The following is a 12859-nucleotide window of genomic DNA, read 5'->3' on the forward strand; positions in this document are numbered from 1 at the left end:
TGTAATCCCACCAACCCTGTCCCTTTATCCCCCTACACCCTCCCTACCCTCCCTTTCCCCCTTCCCCTATTCTTAGGTTGTAACTGGGTTATAGCTTTCATGTGAAAGCCCTAAATTAGTTTCATAGTAGGGCTGAGTACATTGGGTATTTTTTCTTCCGTTCTTGAGATACTTTACTAGGAAGAATATGTTCCAGCTCCATCCATGTAAACATGAAAGAGGTAAAGTCTCCATCTTTCTTTAAGGCTGCATAATATTCCATGGTGTACATATACCACAATTTATTAATCCATTTGTGGATTGATGGGCACTGTTTCCATGACTTAGCAAATATGAATAGGGCTGCAATAAACATTCTGGTACAAATATCTTTGTTATGATGTGATTTTTGGTCTTCTGGGTATATGCCTAGTAGAGGAATTATAGGATTCAATGGCAGATCTATTTTTAGATCTCTAAGTGTTCTCTAAACATCTTTCCAAAAGGAATGTATTAATTTGCATTCCCACCAGCAGAATAGAAGTGTTCCCTTTTCTCCACATCCACACCAACATCTCTGGTCTTGGGAGTTTGTGATATGGGCTAATCTTACTGGAGTTAGATGATATCTCGAAGTAGTTTTGATTTTGTTTTGCTTTCATTGTTGACTAAATGAAAGCTACATATTTTATTTGTGCTTTAGGAGAAAAATTAATTATATTTTGGCCATTTATATTTTTATAGTGCTTGGTTCACTAACCTTTCTCAGCTTCCATGTCTTCTAATCATACCATCATTTTGTGAACTGCTCAGGGCCAAGATTAATAAGCCCATTCCACAGACAATTTTTGTGCCTCTCATTTTTCTGAAATGGCTTATGTAGTTGGTTCACATGTAGGTTCTACTACTGGTTAGTGGTCTTAGTGAAAGTCGGACCTACAGGCTGTGTGACCCATCACACTCAGACTAAAAACAGGGATGAATATGATAGCATCTCATTTTAACACAGAACAAGCATTACATATCAAAGTTTAACTTGCAAGAGGGCTGGCCTATTTCACTTGCCTGTTTAAAACATCTGAGGCAAATAAAGCCACTCCTCTGTCCCCTTGTAAGAATTCGGGAGCGGTTTTTGAAAGTTCCTTTTGTCTTATGTCAGCTGGTCTTAGGGATTTTCCATCTGCTCTGCATTTAAAGTGAGAACATTCCTTTACTTTAGGTAATGAGAAAGGATGTCATAAGTGATATAGTGTCTCAAAAGTTGATTTCACCTTCATTTGTGCTTTCCATTCGAGAGTAGAGTAGCTCATTTTCCTAGTTTAGACTAATATCATTAAACACTCTAATTGCAAACCAAGTGACTTTTGGCAATCACTAATTTCTTACATCAGTTACACATAAAGAGAACAGATGGAAACAGTTGCAATACTCAGAGGCCTCCGTATTTGTCTCTGTTAGCAGGTGATAAGCACCCATGGAATTTATGATTCCTTATTTCCCTACCTCCTGGATCTTACGCAAAGACATATCTCTGTTGCTATACCAGGATCAGAGGTACCTTTCATTTGCACAAGAACATTTTTCCATGTGAAGTAGGACCAGAAATTAAAAAAAACTTTAGCAGGTGGGGGGCATGTTAATGGTTATGGCAGTGGTGAATACCTTTACTCCTTCTGACCTCTTAGATATTCTGCTGGCATTTTCCGCCTGGTCCCAGGTAGTCCATTCTAATGCCTGGCACCTTGGGAATATTTTCTACTGGACAGAATGACATTTTCATCTGAGAGACCCTTGGGGGAAAGGGTATTCTGAGGAGGTCCTGTAGCTTGTATTTCAAAGGTATTGACCTGCACCAAAGTGTCAACTTGCATCTCCTTTGTTCCCTCCCCGACTGAGACTGAAGTGCCAGGTGTTTACATACCAAGAATGAGATGGGATGTAGATTCTCTGTGGCCAATAAAAGAGAATACATGCGTAGACGTGGAAAAGTGCAGTGTGAAACCATAGGATTGGCCTCTAGCTGGTGGTTCTCACTAGGCCTGAGGATGGGTCCTTGTCTGTGCTGTCACGTCACCAGGAGAAAAGAATCTCAGCCTTTAACCTGAATTCTAATGGCTCTGTATCAGTCGTCGTACTTTTTAGGCTTTCGGTTTCTCTATCTAAAAATTGTTTAGGTCTATTTTATAACTGAAGTGGATTTTAGAGGTCTGCTAAGGTTTGGTTTGGTCTGTTTATTTTGTTTCCTCAAATCATAAAGTAATTCTCTAATGACATAGAGCAAACTTTCGGCATGGCTTAAACCAGTCCAAATTTTCCTGGCTCTCATCCTAGAATTTGCATTTTTTTACACTTCCTCTTAATGATAATTTTCTTGGAGAAAGCTTTTACATGGCCTGCTGGGTTCCGCCAAGTTTCATTATTATATGCACTCATAGAATGACACTTTTTTTATTCATAGTACTTACAGCAAACTTTTCATTATTTGGGGGTGACTTGATCAATATCAGCTTCCATCACCTGACTCTAAGTGTCACAAAATCTGGAAACTTGTCTTCCTGCTCATTTTTGTAACATAATGCCCTGTACTACAAGTCTAAGTTTACATTCTCAGTAGTGTTTATTAAGTGACAGTGTAAATAATGTTTTTTTAACTTCTCCGAGCCTTGGTTCCTCATTGGTAAAATGGTATTGTACTATATACCAGCCTGTTTTTTGTTTGTTTGTTTAGTTTAGTTTAGTTTTTTTAAGACAGAGTCTCACTATGTTGCCCTTAGTAGAGTGCCCTGGCATTACAGCTCACAGCAACCTCAAGCTCTTTGGCTTAAGAGATTCTCTTGCCTTAGCCTCCAAGTAGCTAGGACTACAGGTGCCCACCACAACGCCTGGCTATTTTTTTGTTGTAGTACTTGTTGTTTAGCAAGCCCAGGCTGGGTTCGAACCCACCAGCCCTGGTGTATGTGGCTGGCACCCTAGACAGAGCTATGGGAGCTGAGCCCTGTGTTTTTAATAAATCAAATCTCTCTGAGCATTTCCACAAAGAGCAGTTACTCAATGAAAGTCCATTACAACACCTCCATGAATGTCCATTATGACATCTCTATAAACATTGTCTCTTTCAATAACAACTGACTCTTTGCAGTGTTACTTGGCAGATAGAGTAGAAACAGATATCACTGGGGACTACCCCACGGGGCATTAGATACTCAATTAATGTTAAAAGTCACAACCTTATGTTAAGAACATGGCTTCCTTAATTTTTTTCTTCAGCTGAATGATGAAGACAATGGTACTAGGCACTAATGGCACAGAAAACTATTTATTAATTTTTACCAAGGGAAATAGGTACAAAAGTCTGGATGTTGATTTTCCTGATACAGTATGACAAGCTGGAAAGAAAACACCTCTTCATAGTCCCTAATGTCAGGGGTTTTCAACTTTGCCCATCTTAAAATCTATGTAAATTATCAGTTTATAAGAAGGGATTTTATTATCAACTTTTTGTATGCCATCCAATGAAGTTTAGCCTATGAACATTTTTTTATTGTGAAAATAAATACAACTATAACTTTGTATTTTTAATATCATAAACATAGAATCTGATCCTTTACACACTTTGGCTCTGGGAAACCAGCATCTCTGAACTTTGACCCCCCTCTACCTGAAAAAAATACTAGAAAATATATTATACAAATAAACATTGCACAGAAGTAATTTTAGAAAAAAAATGCACACAGATGATCCCTATTTAATGGCATTGTGAAACAGTTAAATTTATTTTTCTTCATGAATAGTTGCAGCTGCTTTAGCACTAACCCAAACTATCAAGTAGGTGAAAATAGGGAGTGAAGAAATGAACATTCATAATAGAACAAGATGTTTGGAAAAGATAAAGTATTTAATGTTGCAATGTGACTAAATGATGGTTAAAAATAATATACTTAACAGTCTAGTGTTAAAGATAACTTAAAAAGCACAGCTCAATTTACAATTGCCAAGATATGGAAACAACCCAAGTGCCCATCAGCCCATGAATGGATTAATAAACTGTGGTATATGTAGGCCATGAAATACTATCCAACCATAAAAAGATAGAGACTTTACATTTTTGTGTTACCTGGATTGAGATGAAACACATTCTTCTTAGTAAAGTAAAACAAAAATGAAAAAGCAAGTATCCAAAGTAATCAATACTAATATGAAGACAGTAAGACCAACTAATTCATGCCCACACAAGAGAAAAACCAAATTTAATTCAAGTTGTGGGGGGAGAAGGAGGAAAGGGAGGGTGAGAGGAGGGAGGGGGATTGGTGCACCCCCAGTTAATGGGCACAATGTAAGGTTGTATGCACCTCCTGGGTGTGGGACACAACTACAACAGGGACTCTACCTAACGCAAACATTGTAACATAATCATTTGTACCCTCATATTAATGTGAAATTAAAAAAAAAAGATAATTTAAAAAGTGAAGAAAATACTGAAATATCTAAGCAACATGTAGTTTAGTTTTATGCAACCGGTTCTCATGTGGTATGATTGCCTGAAGGACGGTTTGGTTAGTTTCATGATCTGCATCCACAGAGCTCTGGGAAGCTGAAGTATGCTAAAGATATTTATTATAAAATACCACTAGGAACTATAACCCATTGCTTCTTGGACACGCAGTACCCAAGTGAGTAACAAACATCCTACTTAAGTACAACTAACACCAACGGAGGCTATTACAGGTAATAGGTAAATTTACCTTTTCCAACTTACCTACAAATCCAACTTAAGAACAAACCTACAGAAACAACCTTGTTTGTAAACTGGGGACTGACTATATATAAAAGCTATTTACTTTGGTCTCTATAGTCTGTCTTGTCAGGAAAAGCCCTCTTTTGTTAATGCAAAACCCTTAAAATTAGAATATACAAATTCATTTAAATACTGAGAGGCAGGGAGACTTCATTTACTCAACAAATACTTTTGACCTGAAGATTTGGTTAAATTAGGACAATGTAGAAGAGAAAATTGTCTGTGTAAAGTAGGTCATGAATGGGTTTATTTTGTGAACTTGAATTCAGTTTGGCTAAGTTCTCAGCAGCAGCCAGGTGAAAGGAGGTATTCTTTCTTTGTAAGTAACTTTAAATGACAAGTAAAAAATAACACATGAGAGTTTCTCTGGTTAAGGCTGATTCTTACCCATCTACCCATCGGTCTACTCTCTACACCTATAAAATTTCGAAATAAACCCTACCCTAAGTCTCCTGGGAGAATATTTAGGTGTGAGAAGACAGAGCAAAAACATCACCTGTAATGTGAGGGTCAATAGGAAATAAGTTAGCAAAGACAATGGGAGACTAGGTTGTGAGAAGACTAAATGTTAATTAAGGAATTTGAATGTAAATGAGAATATTTATTGAGACAAATATTCCTAGGCCAGGTGTTCTGGGCATAACACATAGGTCACTATCAGAGTTTTGAGACAGACTGTGTTATGGTCCATTCTTTCACTTCCAGGAAATACAGTGAACAGTGTCCTTCCTGATCCACCTGTGGAAGTTTCAACCAGCTCAGCTTATCGTTAGTGTTGCTGGGAGGGCTTGATCTGTTTCCATCTGCACGGATTTTATATTTCTTAATTTTTGTGTATCTCAAAACTTGCGTAATGATACTGTGTAGCAGTGAGCCCAAGTAAGATTGATTTGATTTCTGCTCTAGGAGATAAAAAACTAGGAAGTCTTCTGTATTTGTGTGTACTTGCCAGAGAAACATAGACAAAAGATGTGTGCGTGTGTGTGTGTGTGTGTGTGAGAGAGAGAGAGAGAGAGATTTATTTTGAGGAAATGGCTCTCAGGATTTTTATGGATACTTGTCAAGTCCAAATCTGATGAGACAGGATGACAAGCTGGAGACACAAGGAAGACTTGTGGTTTGAGTGCAAAGGTGGTCTGCTGGGACAATTCTCTCTTGCTCAGAATAGTCTATGTTCTATTAAGGTCTTCAATTGATTGGATAAGGCCCACCCACATGATGGAGGGCAATCTGCTTTGCTCAAACTTAAAAGTTCATTTCATACAGAAAAATATCCTCACAGAAACCTCCAGAATAACATTTGATCAAATCCTGGGTCCTATGGCCAAGCCAAGTAGACACATAAAATTAACCATCACACCTGAATCTTCTTCCATGAAATTATGATCTATTACTATGAGGAAGGAAGGAAAGGATAGTGGTGGTTTATATTTTTCCTTTTAATTTAAAACAGGATTGTGTTAGAGACTATCCAGCTATTTTCAGGGAAGATGTTTAAGCCTGACTTCTTCAGCCACAGTTGTGATGGTTGCAGTCCAAATATGTTTTTTTGTTTCTGAGTTCCAAGACCCCAAGGTGGCTTGAAAGCTTTATTCTTAGGGAAAAAGACTGTTTGTTTTTGAGAGAGAAAAAGAACGAAAAATTAAAAACGCAGTAACTGGAGAAGTTCTCCTTGGATCTAGAAATCAGATATTGATAATGGAGTCATTCAGGGCAAATGAAACCATGGTACTCATCATGCTGGTCAGAGGGAGCCTTGAAAGAGGCTATAACTGTGTGCAACTGATAAAAGAGGAATAGGCAGATGTTTCTCCTCAGAGAATCTGGCAAACTTGCACGCTCCTTTTTTTCTGTCTTACATGCTGTCTCTCTTTCTGATGAAATGATACTACCTGTAGAACAAATTCTCACATGTTTCAAGACATTTTTCCAGCGTCTGAGTCATAGAGATTTCTTTGTAGCCTAGACTAGCCACTGTGATTGACTAGAAGACCATATTTAAAAGCACATGATGTGGCAAGGAGGTGTAAGGACATTAGTGGAAACTTGTAGATAGCGCCAGAATCCCTTCTTTCTCCACCCACAGAGCTTTGGATCAGAGTTTGTCGGACGTTTGAATTCTTTAAACCCTTTCAGTTCTCATGTCATCTTTAGGTTCTAAGGACAAACAGAAGGGTGGTAAATACAAGACCCCGGAACTGTATTCTTATCAGTTTGGCAGGTAGCCAGTATTAAAATAATTTCTGGGGAAAAATGTTGTAGCTTCAATTGTTGTGTAAGGGATAGGGAATAGTTCTGATGCATGACATCATTTTTATTAACACAATAATTGTCAAGTTTTAAACATGTCCTTCATTTCATAGATGAAATTGTGAAATTAGGCCCTAAATGACTTACTGGAGATCACTGAGGAAATAAGAGGGAAGGTATCTATTTAGATTGTGCCTGGATTTCAACATCTTCATGACTTGATTAGCTTCATTCAAAATAAGTCAAAGATATGAACAATTTTGAAAATGTGATTTTTGTTATTGTCAAAGGTATAACTTATCAGAAAAGGAATTTTTTCCCTTTGTTACTGTATAAGATTTTTGTGCCAGCCTCTTATGTGTGAGCTTTTTATTTCCGCAGCCTTAGCATTTCTACTAGTCCTCTGATAGGATTATAAATGTTCATCAGGTTGTACATTACATGTCATCAGCTTCCTTTTGTTCATGTGGGAGCTATCATTTTACTCATCAACATCCCTTGCAGTTAAACCTTTGGAAGATGGTTGTCAAAGTATATAGAACATTTATGGAAGTCAAAGACAAAAATACTCATTTAGAATTGATCTCCATATTTCTGACAAGAGCATGTGCCTCTTGGAGCCACATCAATTTTAACTTTCAACCCCTGGTCCATGCTTTATTGTGAACACTTCATTGAGGATCTGATGAGACTAAAATAATGACATGGGACATTCTACATAAAGAGAGGGGATTACATCATGGCTATGTAGAAAAGAGACCCATTTTTCTGACAGGGATGATTTTCTAAACAAGGAAATTAAATGCATTATACATGTTTGCATTACTACATAAGATTTTTAAAAATGTAATGTATAGGGCAAATATTAGACCAGTTATTGTGGTTCTTGTTAGCATATACTGCACAGCTTCAGAAGCACTTTCCAGAGAAACCTGTCAATCATGATGACACTCATTATGAATTCACTGACATACTCAACATTAGATAAGAAACAGATGAGAAAAAAATGGGAAGCTTCAATGTCCTTTTCCAAAAGTCATTTTGCTGTCTGTTTTACTACAGCAGAGGAACAAGAGAACTTTGCGCCTTGGCTTTGCAGGATTATTAAGTCACAGTGCTTGCTTTCACGGCAAAAGATGATATCCAATAGGTTGTTTACTTTATTTATTTTTTTTGTAGATTTTTTTTTATTGTTAAATCATAGCTGTGTACATTAGTGCAATCACCTGTACCCATTCTAAGAAGGTTGTTTACTTTAATTAGAATAGATTATCTGCTTTAACTGTAAAAGAGCACACAGAGGATTACCATTTATAATATCAAAGGGCCTTGGACGGATAATCTATTTAACCAACATCTTGGGGTCTTGATCCTGTGACCAGTGAGTCTGAGTATCCCCATAGGGAGGTATTGTGATGGGTCATAGGAAGCCAAGAAAGATTCAGTTCTTCTTCCTGGTAGCACTTTTCTTATCCTTCACCCATGTCAAAATGATAGAAGAAGGATGCAAATGGAGAATTCAGAGGTCTGCAATGACTTATAGGTCACATCTTTAGAACACGCTTTTCCCCTAAGGCCCAGTATGTGTGGTAGAGATAAACAAACATTAAAAAATTCAACACAGATTTTTGCTGCTGTTGGTTTTATCCTGTGTCACAAAATGGCTTATTACATTTTTAGCAGCTTTTCTAGGCAAGGTTCATCAGGTACATTTTCTTATTTTCAATTCATTCTTTTATTAGCATTTTAAAGATAAAGAAAAAAATGAGAGTTTGAGATATCAAGGAAAATTCTCCCAAAGTAACACGTTTTGAGTGGCGAAACCAGTAACCCAATTGTTATTGTTCCAATGTCTATCTTACACTAAAATACTATTTTCCTTTTTTTTGCAGTCTTTTGCCGGGGCCAGGTTTGAACCCGCTACCTCTGGTATATGGGGCTGGCGCCCTACTCCTTGAGCCACAGGCACCACCCCTATTTTTCTTTTAATGCTAATTTTTAAAAACTTTTTATTTCTAAATAATTATAGATTCACACAAAGTTCCATAAATAGTACACAGAGTGCCAAGTACCTTTCCCCCAGGTTCTTTCACTTGTAACACTTTAGATAACTTTAATATGATATGGAAAACAGGAAGTTGGCCAGGGACAGGGGCTCATGCCTCTAAGAGCAGCACTTTGGGAGGCCAAGGTGGGAAAATCGCTTATGGACAGAATTTGAGTCCAGCCTGGGCAACACAGAGAGAGACTACCATCTCTACAAAAAAATGTAGGAAAGTTAGCTGGCAGTGACGGTGTGCAGGCAGTCCTCGCTACTTAGGAGGCTGAGGCAGGAAGATACCTTAAGCCCAGGATTTTAAGGTTGCAGTGACCTGTGATCACACTATTGTACTCTAACTTGGATGATAAAGGGAGAACATTAAAAAAAAAAAACCCCAAATAAGATGACAAACAAACAATACAAAAAAATCTCAGGAAATTGACATTGATATGATACTGTTACCTAAACTAGGGGCATCATTCAGTTACTGCTAATTTTTTATAAATTTGTACTAATGTGATTTCAAATAAACCATGTTACATGAGGAATCCACCTAGTACAAAGGAAAATTACAGGTAATTTACAGATGATTTCCTGTTATAAGAATATACCAAATACTGAAAACGAATTTTCATTAGAAGTGCAATTGCAAAACCTCAAGAAAGGCAGGTCTTAACAAGTTGTGACTACCTGACATTAAATGAGAATAGTCACATCACGGATCCAATTTTCTCTTAAGAGCAAGTGTTCAGTACATTCTTTAATATCAAGTGGTCAGTGCCCAGCTCCTTTTATCTCCAAGTCACAAAGTTCAGAAAAGAATTACAAAAATCAATCAAAATGAAAATATAGTGAAATAGACATATAAACAGATGCACTGTTTCTGAGTAGATTCCTCCAATCATGCAGAGCTGAATATCAAACACATCAGGGCTTTGTGATCACAGCAGAAGGCTTGGATGAATTTTAAAAGATTAGAATGTCTGCTTTTCTGATGTCTTTTAACAGCCCCACCCAACAGGCATAACCAGTTAAAAAAAAAATTCTGGAATGGAAGAATAGATCTACTCGATCTGGGGGGAAAAAAATTGAAGAATTTATATAAATATACTTTAGACAATAAGTTCAGACTAGAAGAGGAAAAAACTGCATGCACACTGTATTTGCAGCACTGTTAAAAAGCTGCCTAGGATTTCTGCTATTGATGTGCAGATCCCTAATAGTCAGTGGGTAATGTTTTTTAGAAAACACTTTCAAATAAATTGGCCCATAATCACAGCACTCAGAGGAAAATAGGTGGTTTATAAAGCACTTCTCATCCATTGGGAATTTTTTGAAAGACTGAATGGATATGTGGAGAGGTGAAGGTTCACTATATCCTCATCAATAGGGCTTAACAAGCTATTGGTTCTTTATCTTTACAAGACAAAAGTCAAGAGGAATTTGGAGAAGGTGAGTTCTCTGTTGGGAGTACAATCTATCAGAAACCTGATAGATTTTCAGTTTTCAAGGTTTTTCCTTCATATAGCTCTTTTATGTTTGGGAAACCAAAGTTTCCTTCCTCCCTCCCTTCCTTCCTTCCTTCTCTTCCTTGGTTTTTTGCCTTAATTCTTTCTTTCCTTTCTCCATTTTGTCATCCCTCCCCTAGAAAAATGATTTTACTCGTTGCTTTTAAAATAAAATTCCTACAGCTTTAATCTATTTGTCAGTTCCTCATAATTGTATGTGACTCTATGAGTAGAGAATTTACTGTGTGTTCTTAGTACCAAGTATAGTGTTTGGCACGCTGTAAAGCTGTGGTGGGCAACTCTTAAACAGGTGATTCCATAAAAAAAATTCTGTGAAGCAAGAATCTGGAAACCCACATGCATCTTCTAGGATCTGGACTCCAAGGTGAGTGGTGTTTCTCTAGGATAGGAAGTAGGGGACTAGAGGGATATGGGCTTCCGTTCTGGCAATGTAAAAATTCTCCATTGTAGCACTTATTCTATCTTCCAACTTTGTCTTTTTTTTTTTTTTTAATATTTTCTGGATAATTTCACATTCTTTGAATATCTTTTTCTCCAAGTTTCTATTTAGTAAAAACTACCTATGTTTATGTAACTTTTTACATAGTAAGAATTTCAAATTGACACTGTAAAGTAAAACAGGATTACATTTTAGAGGTGTTACGTTATCAATGAAGAAAACAATACTTAACTTGGAAGAAATTATATTCAATAGCAACATTATTACTGGGATAACTTCCCTGGAAAAATCAGTTTGGTCTTTAAGATCTGCCTGACTCCATCCTCTTAGATCTAAGAGAACACAGTCAGCTCTTGCTCCTTGGGTATCCACTAGAAACATTTGAGAAACTAAAAATAATTTAATCCCTTTGCCCTACCTGAGAGTCAGTAACTAAGAGTCTTTGTGTATGGGCCATGGCAGTAATTTTATATTTATTATGTTTTTAATTAAAGTCTCTTTTATTAAAAGAATATGGAATGTGTCCCAAATTTGCATGTCATCTTGCTCAGGGACTGTGCTAATATTCCCTATATCATCTCAATTTTAGTGTATGTGTGTGAAAGCCAGCACAATGATTTTTTTTTTTTTAAGTGGCTCCTCAGTTAACTCTAATAGAGAGACAAGGAGAAGAATCACTAAGTAACACTAATATAGGCTGGACGAGGTGGCTCAGATCTGTAATCCCAGCACCCTGGGAGGCCAAGGTAAGAGGATAGCTTGAGCTCGGGATTGGAGACCAGCCTGAGCAAAAGTGAGACCCTGTCTCTAGAAAAAACAAAAATTTAGCCAGGCGTTGTGGCGGACACCTGTAATCCTAGCTACTCAGGGGGCTGAGGCCCTTGAACTTCAGGAATTTGAAGTTGCTGTAAGCCAGGATGATGCCATTGCACTCTAGTATAGGGCAGCAAAGTGAGACTCTGTCTCAAACAAACAAAAAGAACCAATAATATAGATAAATATTTCTCAATATGTGGCATTAATAATTAGAATTACCTGGGCTACCTAGTCAAGTAATTCTCTAAGAGGAATTCATAAAGTATGTGAACTTTTGGACATGAGAAAAGCTCTGGTGAGGACCTTCTTGCTGCATCTTCACATGGGGAGGAGTGCTGTGTTACCACGTGCAGGAAGGGAGGAAGATAAGAAAGCGGGATGCTGTGGGAAGGCTCATTTACAAGGAGGCTTTAATCCTAATCACCTTTTAAAGGCCCTGCCTCTTAATATGATTACACTGGCAACACTTAAGATTGTGGAGGGGACAAACTCACACTATGGAATCACCTCTGATTGGTCATTTCCTTACTGTAGAGCATCCTTTTAGTTCTGGACTCTATTCTGCTCTTTTCTTTATTTATTTTTTTTTTTTTTAATTTTCAAGAGATTTTATTTTTAAGAAACTCTTAATTCTTGGAGAGAAGGGAAAATAGTTTCATAAGTATTATGAGAGTGGTGTTACTGTAAAGAGAATTTTTTTTGCAGTAGGCCTAATGTTAAATAGTTGCATATATTCTCATTTTCTCATAACAGTTCTGAAAGATTATTTTTCAGGTGAGAACAATTTAGTTCAGGATATTCTGCTCTTTTCATGAGTGAGGTCACAGACAGTTTTTCAGGAGCACTGGAAATTTTGTGCATTATGTCAGGAACCACATTGCTTAATCTGCCTACTTTGGAAGGCACGGGAGATTTGCTAAATATCAGTCAGGTTCCCTAAAGCAGACACTTGAGATGACTTTTCCAGGACTCAGTGTTCTTACCTACAAAATGGTGATTCTCTAAGACTT

At 37.2% G+C, this 12859-nt stretch overlaps 1 non-coding gene across 1 annotated transcript; it reads right to left on the reverse strand.

Annotated features, from left to right (window-relative positions):
* Nucleotides 1–11540: 11540 nt before the first annotated feature.
* LOC128580097 (U6 spliceosomal RNA) lies at nucleotides 11541–11647 on the reverse strand. Its single transcript, XR_008378447.1, has one exon. It is a non-coding gene; the product is annotated as a U6 spliceosomal RNA (small nuclear RNA).
* Nucleotides 11648–12859: the final 1212 nt, after the last annotated feature.

This window comes from Nycticebus coucang, chromosome 2, assembly GCF_027406575.1.
Source record: "Nycticebus coucang isolate mNycCou1 chromosome 2, mNycCou1.pri, whole genome shotgun sequence".
NCBI lineage: Eukaryota > Metazoa > Chordata > Mammalia > Primates > Lorisidae > Nycticebus > Nycticebus coucang.